This window comes from Carcharodon carcharias, chromosome 15, assembly GCF_017639515.1.
Source record: "Carcharodon carcharias isolate sCarCar2 chromosome 15, sCarCar2.pri, whole genome shotgun sequence".
Classification (NCBI taxonomy): domain Eukaryota; kingdom Metazoa; phylum Chordata; class Chondrichthyes; order Lamniformes; family Lamnidae; genus Carcharodon; species Carcharodon carcharias.
This window is the reverse complement of record NC_054481.1, coordinates 120294759-120308746: the sequence shown is the minus strand read 5'-3', so window position 1 is coordinate 120308746 and position 13988 is coordinate 120294759.

The window sequence follows — 13988 nt, the reverse complement described above, 5'->3', positions numbered from 1 at the left end:
ACCCAGCCTGAAGTGCGGAGCTACGTTGTGGTGCAGAAAAGTAGGAGTGGAGTGGCAATCCAATGGTGATTGCCACGCCTCTGAAGATTCAGGCTTATTCCTTTGAGTGAAGTCCTATTACTGTATAAGCACTTCACAGTGTGGCATCTTGTTGTCAATAGATTTCTCTTATCATCAAGGCTACCTGCCCCCACGTTGATCTGTTTAATATTGTTTTTGCTGTAAGCTTTACCTGTCAAAGTGAAACACTGTTCATGTTGGAAAATAGAAGACTTTTGATTTTGAGTTGTCTGGTTCAGTATGTGCAAATTAGAACTTTCTCCTAACACTATGCCACTTTTCCATTTCCCACATCAACTGTCCCATGAACTTTGAGTGAGATTGCTAAATTAGGGGCAGCTTTCCATTACAGGCTCATGTTTGTTAGAACCGGGATTGAGACTACTCAAGCTTATTCACATGAGTTCCAAACAACCAGCAGACAGAGATGACTTTCTTCCAATCAGGCTGATTGCTTATACTATGGAGAAAATACTGAATCTAGCATCACCGAAATATAAATCAAAATATTCAGCTCAGGCAAAAGCCAATTCTTCACAGTCTGTTTCATCACCGTGTACATGGAAATACTTGACCAGAATTGCATAGAAACTGAACTCTAAAAGTGTTTAACATAGGGATTTGATGATATATTAAGCTTAGGGCAAGAAAGTGGAAGAGCACTCTTTTTGTAAATCCACTTGAGAGTTGAGATTGTTCCTGTAAATTCATTTTTAATGGTTTGTTAGCTTTATGTTTGAAAGAATATGTCAAGGACATTAGATAGCTCTCAGTGAATTAATGCACAAAAATTTAATTGAGTTTAGATGATTTGATTTTTCATTTTACTCACAAGAGGTAAGAGCTGAAGAAGAATTGCTAATGAATGATATTTCCAAGAGTCATCCAAAAGTGTATCTATAAGAATACAACTCAAAAGCATTTCAGTACAATGTGGTACAAATTTGTTTTTATAGCTTTTATCCCCTTTTTTCAATATTCATTTTCATTTTTTAATTTTAATTTTTTATCCACTTTATTTTCATTTTTATTTATTGTTTTCTCCCCACCTTTATCCTATTTCAGTCTTATTTCCCCACCATCGTCCCCTCCCCTACCCCACCCCCACAAGGGCCATCTGTCACTGTTCATGTTGTTCTTTCCAAAGGTGCTTACCTTTGTCCTGCTATTATCACATTCTGCTTTCTGAACTTCATGCCACCATCAACACCTCCTTTAGCTAGTACCACTACCATTACCCCTTTGTTCATAACATCTCTGGCAATCTCTCCTTTGCCCCCACCTATCGCTGGCCTTCTCTCCAGCTTCACCTGCTCCACAACCCCTTAAACAGTACAAATTTCATCACATTTTCACTAATCTTTAGCTCTGAGTCATATGGACTTGAAACATTAACTCTGTTTTTCTCTCCACAGATGCTGGTAGACCTGCTAAGTTTTTCCAGCCTTTTGTTTTAGGTTAGATTTGTTTTATTGAATTTAACCTTGAATCAATATAAATTCCATTTCCAACCATCCTGCCCTCTTAATTGTGATCTTGTTGCTGCCTTCCCATCAATGTAGCATGCTTAAGCAAAATTCTAAATAAGCAACCCACAGATAACCTACAGCTGACTTTGACTGGCATCACCTAACACACCAGCCTCAATCTCCCATTCCACTCTTCCAATCCTTTTTAATAGATTTTAATGGTGCCTCCAGCGCCTTCACAGGCAGAGTTCCAAAGTTGCACAACCCTCAGTGAAACAATTTCTCCTCATCTCTGTCCTAAAAGGGCCACCCCTAGTTTTAAAACAGTGCCCCCTAGTTCTGGACTCACCCACAAGAGGAAACATCCTTTTAATGTCCATCTTGTAAAGGCCATTCAGGATCTTGTAAACTTCAATAAAATCATCCCTCTCTTCTAAACTCCAGTGGAAACAAGCCCAGTCGGTCCAACCTTTCCTCATAAGACGGCCCACTCATTCCAGGTATGAATCTAGTAAACATCCTCTGAACCACGTCCAATGCATTTACATCCTTCCTTAAATAAGGAGACCAAAACTGCACACAATACTCAAGGTGCAGTCTCACCAATGCCCTGTATAACTGAAGCATAACATCCTTATTTTTATGTTCGATTCTTCCCACAATAAAGGATAGTATTCCATTAGCTACCTTAATTACTTGCTATACCTGCATAGTAACTTTTTGTGACTCATGTACTGGATCCCTCTGCACCTGAATTATGCAGCTGTTCTCCATTTAAGTAATACTCTTTTTTTTGTTCTACCTGCCAAAGTGAACAAGTTCACATTTTCCCATATTAAACACCATTTGACAGATCTTTGCCCACTCATATCTATCCATCTGTAACCTCATGTCCTCTTTGCAACATCTTTGTGTCATCTGCAAATTTAGCTACCATGCCTTCACTCCCCTTAGGCAGTAACTCTTCTATAGAAATAATATATGCGCATTCTCATACTGTGTTATCTTTGAATTGACACATGATTGTTGCATGTGACGTAGCTGTCATATACTTCGAAAATCTCTCATTTTAGGTCCCTAAAATTGGGAAGTAATTAAATTAAATTAAATGGGCAAGACTAACTCATCTAAAATCCATTTGCAGAGTTAAAATCAAGCCCAATACTTACCAAATTTACAAATTTGAAAAATAATCATGACATTTCAAGGCTCTAAAATAACTACTCAACACAAGTACTTGGAAAATTATCCCTCCCAACTACACGCTTGGGAAGCAGCATTCCAATGCATGCTGTAAAACAGTTTCCCATTGCCCACTGGTGAATTGCACCTTTGTAAATTAATTTCATGACTACTAACTTGTCGATCGACTACCTAATTACATTCCTGTAAAATACTCAGTTAGTCACACACTTAAGATGTAGCAAGTCATTGCATGCTTGTAAAACACCCATTTGTGAAATTATCACCTCAACTGCACACTTGTGCAACACCTGCTTGCACACTTTTGAAGTAAATCAGTTCATGCTCATTTGTGGCGCATTATTTTGTTGTACTTCTGTGAATGCTCTTCCTCCATTGGACATTTGTGAAATTAACTTTTTTTTGCACACTTGTGCAATAATGCCTTGCCATCACACACTTGTGATCGGATGATGAGAATACTCGGATAAGCCATCTGTGCTTTCTCAAACGTTTGTGTTCATTATTGCAATACAACTTCTCAGTCTAACAAATTGTTCCTCGCAGCAGGCAGTCCACTTTTTTTTTTACAGCTGGTTTCCATTTCCAAACACATTGTTGGGACTTTTGTATTGTATCGTACTACATGCAGAAAAAATAATTTTCTTAATCAGGAAGTTGCATGTTGGAATGGTGAGGAGTCTGTCTTTATTAAGGTTTAAGCAAGACTGCAAAATGCTGGCGCAACCACAAGAAAATCCCACAACCGCAAAAACTTGTTCCTTTTGAAGCTGTGATGAAATGCAAAAGTTGCTGTTTAGCCAGATTGAAGGGTAAAATAAAACATGCTGTCACACCGCACGCTACACAGATGTAGGGTATAAAGCTTCCCCAGTGAATAACAAACCACATTCCCTTGTGGATACAAGCAAACAAGAGCACTATAATTCAAAGAGAATAAACATTCGAACACTTATGGGAGGTAGTGGTGATAACATTTCATACTCACCACCAACGCCCCCGCCCAATATGAGCTTTATAAGAGAAATTAATACCAACATGTTCTTTCATATGTTAAAGTATGAATAGATATCATTTGTTGATCAAACAAGAACGTTCTAAGCAATTAGGCTGATGCGGAAATTTAGTACCTGAGCTGGAAGAAGAGATTTTGAAAATCAAGAATGTTTACGCTGGGTGGAAGAGGCTCAGGTGAATCTTCAGCTTGTTCGCTCGCCGCGTACCCCCGCCCGCGACTTTTTGGCACGTGCTGTCGAGTTCCCCGCACACCTGTTATCCGCTCCCGCTCATCCTCCATTTTCGGGGGGTTTGAACACTGAGCATCCGCCACCCGCTCGTGCTCCCTGATCCTCCACTCACAGCTTCTTCTTTCCCGCTCTATCTTTGGCGTGCTTTTTTCGCCGTTGTGTTTGAATGCTGAGCATCTGCTGCCTGCTCGTGCTCCCTGATCCTCCAATCACAACTTCCTCTTTCCCGCTCTATCTCTCTCGCGTGCTTTTTCCGCCGTTGTGTTTGAATGCTGAGCACCTGCTGCCTGCTCGTGCTCCCTGATCCTCCAATCACAGCTTCACTCCTCTACACCGCCCCCCCCCCCCCCCCCACCCCAACCACCACCACCGCTGTCTTTCTCTCTCTGTCTCGTACTTTGGGGTGAAGTGCTCCTTATTCAGTCGCCTTCACGTATATCTGCTACTCTGTAGTTAAACGCCGTTTTAAATGAGACATATCTATTAATAAAAGATAGAGCTGGCAAACGGACGGCCGCTTCGCCCCGGTAGTGAAAACACAAAGCCTGAAAACAAAAACTGAGAAGAAGATCAATAGTTGGTTGGATCAAGTCAACTGGGATGACGAGGTAGCGAGCTTCCTCTCCATGGCCAAATGCTGAGATTTACACTCCGACTATGAAATGGGAATCAAGAATGCCGCAGTAAGGAAAATGGCCTTGTCGGCGAATCCGCCTTCAGTGAAGATGACATGGGTAATGGGTGAAGATATGACGGGGGACTTCGATGGTGACCAGTGGGGCTTGGTGACAGGCAATTGTCAAAAGTCATTTTCAGGCACGCTGATGATTGAATGTATCTATCAGAACACCTGGACCTGCCTTGTCTTGTGCCAAAATCTCAAAGTCCGAAGTCCCTGCAGTCGTTTTTCTGTGAGAAACGTAGAGATGTGAAGGAACCGAAGAAATTGGGAATGAGCCATAAAGAGGATTCCTGGAATGAACAATTCAAGAGGCTGTTTTGAGACTGGCCTGCAAGAGGTACAAAGAAATTAAAATGAAGTGTCTGGTGACAGTGCTGTTGTCAATTGTGATTTATAATGCTAGCTGTAACCATTGAATTCAATGTTTAACACACTAACCTTTTTCTCTTCATGCCCAGTAGTCCCAATCACTAACCCTAACCCCTAAAACCCTAACCCCAGTCCCTAGCCACTAACCCTAATCCTAATTGATAACCCAAAAACTAATCCCAACCACTAACCCAAGTCCAATTCTAACCACTAGCCTAAATCACGCCCTACAAATGGTGTGATTCAGGACTGTGATGTGTCACCAGTTATTGTGATGCTATTGATGGTGCAGCTCTCTTGCATTGTCATTAGTCTCGCCAAGCAGGGAAAAAAGTTGTCCAAAGGTCCTTGAAACACACATGAAACAAGTTACTTTATTTGTACAGTAAAGGTTACAAAGTAAAGCATGTAGATTGCCATGTGATGTTTTGGCTCCTTTTTTCTTCTCTTCATGCAGTTTTGCTCCCCACTATGGAGGATCTAGAGATGATGTTTACTAGGTGTGCACAACAGAGAATGCTATGGGCTTGCGCTTTATAACTAATAATCAGATTATAAAGATGTGGTGTGAAGTAGACTTTAAAATGTCCTACATGGTCATTTAGACCTTTTGAGATTTTTAAACTTTGTGTTTAGGCTGTTTCACATCAGCCAAGTGCTGACCATCCTATCGAATGGTAACTAACATCAGAAGTTTAACTGACACTTGATGGCATTGAACATAGATTTGCACATCCATGCTTCCCTTTTCCTAGTCAGGCTATAGCCTGGGTTTGCTGACTGTATCAATTTAAGTACATCTGTCTCAAATGGAGATCTGTAGCAAAACAGCACTAGGTGACTTTGTAATGGCAGTGATATTTTTCAGTGCTGTAAAACTGAACAGATTTATATACCAATTTTAGAAAGTCTTGAAGAAAATTAGCAAATTGAAACTTGTACTATGAATTTTATCTGGCACTGCACTTTATTAATAAGAGTATTGAGATTAATTGAAACATGTATTGTTTGCTTTGCCCACTGCTGTGCCTCCTTGGTACCTAGTCTCCTGGGATTTCATTTCTGATGGAATGATGGAAGTTCAATAGCTCGAAATTAGTTAGTGTACCTTTCAAAATCATTTCGCTTTGTACAAAATGTCAAACCTTACACATTGGTAAGGTCTGAACAAATTCCACTTTTAATGTGATGCATATTAAAGCAATACAATTATATTCTGTTAAAGACTGATACAAGTAAATTTGTGTCTGAATTGACAAGAATAGCTTGAAAAACTGCAATTCAGCTCACTTTAACCCTTCACAAGACATTCTTCTTTCCTTGCATTTGTTTTATTCTTTCACGGGATGTAGGTGTCATTGTCTAGGCCAGCATTTATTACCCATCCATAGTTGCTCTTGAACTCCACTCTAAGACTGGAAAATAATGCAATGTTTCATGTGGATATTAAAGATCCCAATGTTGTATTTGAAAATGGGCAGGCAGTTCTCTTGGTGCCCTGGTTGGCATGCCTTCTTCAATCAAACCACTAAATAAAACAAATTAATTGATTATTCAAACTCTGCTATTTCTGTTGACAAAATTAATGCCCTGTTCTCTACATAAGTTTTCATTCTACTCTGAATAAACTTGTTGCCATCTAAAACTCTGCTGCCCGTGTTTTAACTTGCAGCAAGTCCTATTCCCCTATCACCCCTGTGTTCACAGACCTTCATCGGCTCCCAGTCAAGCAACCTCTTGATTTTAAAATTCTTATCTTTGTTTTCAAATCCCTCTATGACCTTGCCCCTCTCTATTCCCATAGGGCCATAACTTCCTCGGAGTCAGTCAGCGTCGGGTTGCCACTTGGTGCCCAATTACTTACTCTAAACTTCTTCTGTGCCTGTCTCGTCCGACTTTCTAATTCAGGCCAGGTGAGATCCAGGCAGCGCAGCTGTCTCCTAGGCTCAGCATTACAGTCCAGATCTGTCGGATTGAAGAAGGACATGCCCCCTTTTTTTTTACAGCACTAGCTGCCATAAACCAGGTAAATTTAAGTAGATTTGGGGTGTGGGGGGGAATCGGAGATTGGGAACTAGGGGGGGTCAGACATCTTCAGACATTGGGGGCGTGGTTGGATATTGGGGGTTGAACCTCAGAGGGGTGGGGGTTGTCAGACATTGGGGGAGGAGTCGGACATTGGGGGTGGGACATCAGGAGGCGTGGGGTTGGGATATTGGGGGGTGGGGGGCGACAGACATTTGGGGGAATCAGACATCGGGGGGTCAGACAACAGGGGGCTGGTGATTTCAGACATCGGGTGGGGGGTTGGAGGGGGGTGGACATTGAGGGGTGTGTGGCATGGGGTGGGAATGGGGGCAACAGACATCAGGATGGTTGGGGGGAGTCGGACATCGGTGGGTATGGGAGGATTTTGGACATCAAGGGGAGGTATCGGACTTCAGGGAAGGTGGGGGAGGATTTCGGTCATCAAAGGGGAATGGGGGGGCCTGACATCTGGGGGTGAGGTTGAAAAGGAAGTCTGGTCTGTTGGGGAGGAAGGTAGGGCCTCAGGGCGGGTGGGGGGAATCGAGTCAGGTCAGTTTGGGGGGGGAATCCCATGGGGAGTCAGTGGGATGGGTGAGGAATAGAGTGCGGGGGTTGGTTGGGGAGTAGGGGGAGACCCCTGGGCAGGGTGGGGGGGCTGGTGTCGAGGGTGTGGGGGGCATCCCCTGTGGGTTCAGGGGTGTGCGGGGAGCCCTGTGGGCGAGGGACCAGTCTGTGCCTTTATAATAGTTAGGCAGAAGTTAAAAAGGGTTTTAATTCTTCTCATTTTTTCTGAGTAACTATTTGTGTAACACAGCCAGAGCCATCGCGATTTAAATCGCATTTTCAGATGGTTCCCCAGAGCAGGGCAATTGCCCAGAGGAAGTTTGCACCTCTGGAAATTTGCCATGCAAACCCTGAGCTTTGAAGTTCCAAGAGGGATTCCCCAGCTTATCTTTGGGGCACCCTCCAAATCCGATGTTGGGGAGCTTGGAAGTTATGACCCAAAATCTCCTCCAACTCCACAACCCGAGGTATCTGTGCTCCTCTAATTCTGGCCTCTTGTGCATTCCCAATCATAATTGCTCCATCATTGGTGGCCGTGTCTTCAGTTGCCTAGTACCAAGCTCTGGAATTCCCTCCCTGCATCTCTTCATCTCGCTTTCTTCATTTAAAATTGTACTTTAAACCTACCTCTTTGAGCAAGCTTTTGGTCATCTGACCTCACTTCTCCTCTGGTTTTCTGTCATACTTTGTTTTATAATGCTCCTTTGGACATTTCATTTCATTAAAGACACTATATAAATATGCATTGTTGTTGTTGCATGAGTTGCCTCATTTAATGGTATATGGAGCACTTAGAGACATTTTGGAGGCATGAGGAGGTACCACATAGATATTAGTCTTTCTTGCTTTCTGTCAAAGCTGAAGGAACATTTCTACTGACGGTTCTTGTTTTTATTCAGGGAACAACTTAATTGACTGTTAGCAACAAAAACAGCAAGTCTGATGAAAGATCACTGACCTGAAACATTGGGGAGGATTTTTCCATCATTGGGCAGGCGCACTGGGCGGACCTAGGAGCAGCCACACAATGGTCGCCGCCTACAATTATGCCCCAACCGTGATTTCACGCCAGCTGGCCAATTAACAGCTAGCCGGCGTGAATTGCATGCTGCAACACTCAGCAATGCCAGGGTGGGAGGAAGGTGAGCGCAGATGTTTGCGCACGCACTTACAGAAAGCTCCCTGAGGCACAGAGCTGCCTCAGGGAGCTGAAGACTTTTCATATTAAAAATAAATATTTAAAAAGTATGGAAAACATGTCCCCTCATGTGACTCTGTCACATGAGCAGGGACATGTTGCAAATGAGTTATGAACACTTTTATTTTATTTTTAATTAACATCAGAAACCTCATCCTGCTCGTGGATGAGGTTTCCTCAAAAATTGAAAGTCCACTTGACCTATTCACCTGCCCGCCAACCATAAGGTTGGACGGGCAGGGAAAAATTCTATTTAAATGACCGATTAATGGGCTTAACAGCCCTCTTAATTGTCAGTGAGTGTGCTGCCGACTCCTGTGCATGCCCGCCAACCCAAATATTGCATGAGTGCATGATGACATCAGGGTGCTCGCCCAACATCGTTGCGCACTATTTCAAGCTTGTGCATATCGGGCATGTGCCCGCACGCCGAGGTGAAAATTCAGCCCATTAACTCTGTCTTACCTGCTGAGTATTTCCAGCACTTCCTGTTTCTAATTAAGTAAAGACTACTACTTCCTTCTGAGGCGCATGTTAAAAATTACATGGTACTGATCATAGAAGAGCAGGAGAGTTTATCCCTCAACCAACATTACTAAAAAGGCAGATCACCTGGCAATTTATCATATTGCTGTTTATGAGACCTTGCTATGTGCAAATTGGCTGCTGTATGTCTTATGTTATGCACGACAAAAGGACTTAATTGACTGTAAAGTGTTTTGGGATATCATGTGGTCAGGAAAGGTGCTATATAAATGCAAGTGCTTTCTTTCTCCACAGATGCTGACTGACCTACCAAGTGTTTGCACAATTTTCTGCTTTTGTTTCAGATTTCCAGCATCTGAAGTTTTTTTTTTGCTTTTAGTTTCCAATGATCTTTGTTGGTCTCCAGTCCACAGCTCTTGCTCCCCTATGTGATGTTGCGTAGCAGTTAGCACACCTATCCAGATAGAATTTCAATTATTGTAAATCAGATACTATGGGCAGAATTTTTGCCTCGTCAAGCGGGCATGTTGGGTGGGCCTGGGAGTGGCCGCACAACAGACCGCCGGCTGCGATCAGGCCCCGACCACGATTTCACACTGGCTGGCCAATTAATGGCCAGCCAGCGTGAAATGTGCACTGATAACCTCTGCTGCCAGGATTGGTGGGGGGGAGGAGAGCGAGCACGGAAGGCAGTGCATGCACGTGGGTGTGCTCAGTGAAAATTCCCTGAAGACACAGAGCTGCCTCAGGGAGTTGAAGATTTTTCATATTAAAAATAAAGTTTTCAAAAAAAGGAAAACATGTCCCCTTATGTGGATCTGACACATGAGCAGGGACATGTTGAAAATGAGTTCTAAAAGTTTTTATTTTATTTTTAATTAACATCGGAAATCTCATCCCGCCCGTTGTGATTCCTCAAAAATCCAAAGGCCGCTTGGCCTATCCGCCTGCCCGCCAACTACAAGGCTAGATGGGTAGGGAAAAATTAAATTAATTAATTAATTGGCTTAACAGCTCTCTTAATTGTTGGTGGGTGCCTCCGGGCGTGCTGCTGACTTCTGTGTGTGTCTGCTGACCGAAATATCGCACATCGCACATATTTCTCTCTCGTTCGGGTCGGGCACGCGCCTGCCCGGTGAGGGAACAATTCTGCCCTGTGGTTTTATTTATATTCTTTTCATTGAATCCTTCAGAGTTTCTTTACTTAATACTTCCCTTACTCGACAATGCCAATTCCTCCCACACCTACCCCCATTCTCAAGACAGAAATGGGTGTGAGAATTGGTACTTTTAGGATGAAGAACTTGTGCAAGCTACTTTTATTATTAATGCTCCCAGTTCATACATTGAAATTTCCCTTTGTCATCTTTGAACTCTGAAGCCGATGTGAAATTTGATGGGGAGACAGTGGCATAGTAGTAATGTCACTGGACTAGTAATCCAGAGCCATAGCAAGCCACTCAGTTTTACGAAACTGCTACAAAGTCTACAAAAAAGAATGAAACTGGACAGACCCAGTATCAACCTAAGCACAGGAAATGACAACGGTAAACCCAGCCCTGTCGACCCTGCAAAGTCCTCCTCATCTGTGGGCTTGTAACAAAATTAGAAGAGTTGTCTCAGAAATTAGTCAAGCAACAGTCTGATGTGCTCATACCCACAGAATCCTACCTTAGAGACAGAGTCCCAGAAACACCATCATCATCCCAGGGTATGTCCTGTCCCACTGGCAAGATAAACCCAGAAGTGGTGGCTGCACAGTCGTATACAGTCGGGAGCTTGTTGCCTTGGGAGTCCTCAACATTGACCTGGGACCCCATGAAGTCTTATGACATCAAGTCAAACATGGACAAGGTTTAAAAGCAAAATGCTGCAGATGCTGGAAATCTGAAACAAAAACAAAAATAGCTGGAAAAACTCAGCAGGTCTGACAGCGTCTGCAGAGAAGAAGACAGTTAACGTTTCGAGTCCGTATGACTCTTCAGCAGATCTAAAGAAAAATAGAAATGAGGTGAAATATAAGCTGTTTGAGGGGGGTGGGACAGGTAGAGCTGGATAGAGGGCCAGTGATAGGTGGAGGCAAAGAAGAGATTGCCAAAGATGTCATAGACAAAATGACAAAGGGGTGTTGACGATGGCGGTATTAGCTAAAGGATGTGCTAATGGTGACAGTAGGGTAGAAAGCAGGACAAGCAAGTGACAGATGGCCCTAGTGGGGGTGGGGTAGGGGGAAGGGATCGTAATAAGCTAAAAGGTGGACACAAAGCAATGGATGGAAATAAATTTTAAAATAATAATAGAAATAGGTGGGAAGAGAAAAATATATTTTAAAAATTATAAAATTTATTGGAAAAAAGGGGGATTGGAAAGGGGGTGGGGATGGAGGAGAGAGTTCATGATCTGAAGTTGTTGAACTCAATGATAAGTCCGGAAGGCTGTAAAGTGCTTAATCAGAAGATGAGGTGCTGTTCCTCCAGTTTGCGTTGAGCTTCACTGGAACATTGCAGCAGGCCAAGGATGGACATGTGGGCATGAGAACAGGATGGTGTGTTGAAATGGCAAGCTACAGGGAGGTCTGGGTCATGCTTGCGGACAGACTGAAGGTGTTCCACAAAGCGGTCACCCAGTCTGCGTTTGGTCTCTCCAATGTAGAGGACACCGCATTGGAAGCAGCAAATGCAGTAGGCTAAATTGAGGGAAGTGCAAGTGAAATACTGCTTCGCTTGAAGGGAGTGTTTGTGCCCTTGGACAATGAGGAGAAGGGAAATAAGGGGGCAGGTGTTGCACCTTCTGCAGTAGCATGGGAAGGTGGCGTAGGAGGGGGTTGAGGTGTAGGGGGTGATGGAAGAGTGGATCAGGGTGTCCCGGAAGGAACGATCCCTATGGAATGCCGCCGGGGGGGGTGAAGGCATGATGTGTTTGGTGGTGGCATCATGCTGGAATTGGTGGAAATGGCGGAGGATGATCCTTTGAATGCGGAGGCTGGTGGGGTAATAAGTGAAGACAAGGGGGACCTTATCATGGTTCTGGGAGGGAGAGGAAGGTGTGAGGGTAGATGCGCGGGAAATGGGCCAGACACAGTTGAGGGCCCCGTCAATCACCGTGGGTGGAAAACCTCGGTTAAGGAAGAAGGAAGATATGTCAGAAGAACTGTTTTGGAAAGTGGAATCATCAGAACAGATACGATAGAGGTGAAGGAACTGAGAGAATGGGATGGAGTCCTTACAAGAAGCAGGGTGTGAGGAGCTGTAGTCGAGGTAGCTGTGGGAGTCGGTAGGCTTGTGATGAATATTGGTGGACAGTCTATCCAGAAATTGAGACAGAGAGGTCAAGGAAGTGAAGGGAAGTGTCAGTGATGGACCATGTGAAAATGATGGAGGGGTGGGATTTAGAAGCAAAATTGATAAATTTTTCCAGGTCCAGACAAGAGCATGAAGCGGCAGCGAAGCTGTCATCGATGTACCGGAGAAAGAGTTGTGGGAGGGGGCCTGAGTAGGACTGGAACAAGGAATGTTCCACATACCCCATAAAGAGACAGGCATAACTGGGGCCCATGCGGGTACCCATAGCCACACCTTTTATTTGGAGGAAGTGAGACGAGTTTAAGGAGGAAGTGAGATGGGTTTAAGGCGAAATTGTCCAGTGAGAGAACAAGCTTAGCCAGACGGAGGAGAGTGGTGGTGTTCGGGCCTCTGTTCGAGGAAAAAGCAGAGAGCCCTCAGACCATCCCGGTGGGGGATTGGACGTCCGTGGTAAAGAGGAGGTGGTTGGGGCCAGGGAACTGGAAATTGTTGATATGATGTAGGGTGCCAGAGGAATCGCGGAAGTAGGTGGGAAGAGACTGGACAAGGGGAGAGAGAATGGAGTCAAGATAGCAAGAAATGAGTTCCATGGAGCAGGAACAGGCTGACACAATCGGTCTGCTGGGACAGTCCTGTTTGTGGATTTTGGGTAGGAGGTAGAAGCGGGCCATTCGAGGTTGAGAGACTGTGAGGTTGGAAGCTGTGGATGGAAGATCTCCAGAGGAGATGAGGTCAGTGACAGTCCTGGAAACAATGGCTTGATATTCAGTGGTGCGTTCATGGTCCAGGGGGAGGTAGGAGGAAGTGTCTGCGAGTTGATGTTCAGCCTCTGCAAGGTAGGGGTCAGTGTGCCAGACAACAACAGCATGGACAAGGGAACCTCCTACTGATTACCAGCTACCGCAGCCCCCTCAGATGCCTTCCACAAGAGTCCACCTCCAGTATTTCGAATTCTCCTTCTGATGTTCTCTCCAGTGGATCGCCACATGCATTCAAACTTCCTTCCACGCGCGCTCTCTCGAATGCTCAGCCATGCCAACAGTACACCACTGCTTCACATGCCCATAGTAAAGAGTTACAGACCTTCAGCTGCTTCCTTGGACCTTATGGCTTTTCGCTTTCAATCTGCTTCATGCAGCTTTCTTCTCTTTTAAGCTTGAATCTTGGAGCCCTCCTCTTTGCTCCTTACTTTCACTTCCACAGAACAGAATCTTTTTTTCCAGTTTCTGTCCTTGTCCTTTGACTAGACTGTTCTCTTGGGACCTTTCCATACTGTCTCACTCCTTGGTCTTAGGACTTTTAGGTACTTTCAGAAATCTACTCTCTCTGCAGTTCCTTCTCCCAGTATCCAGTCTTTCTGAAATCCTAGCTTCAACTTCA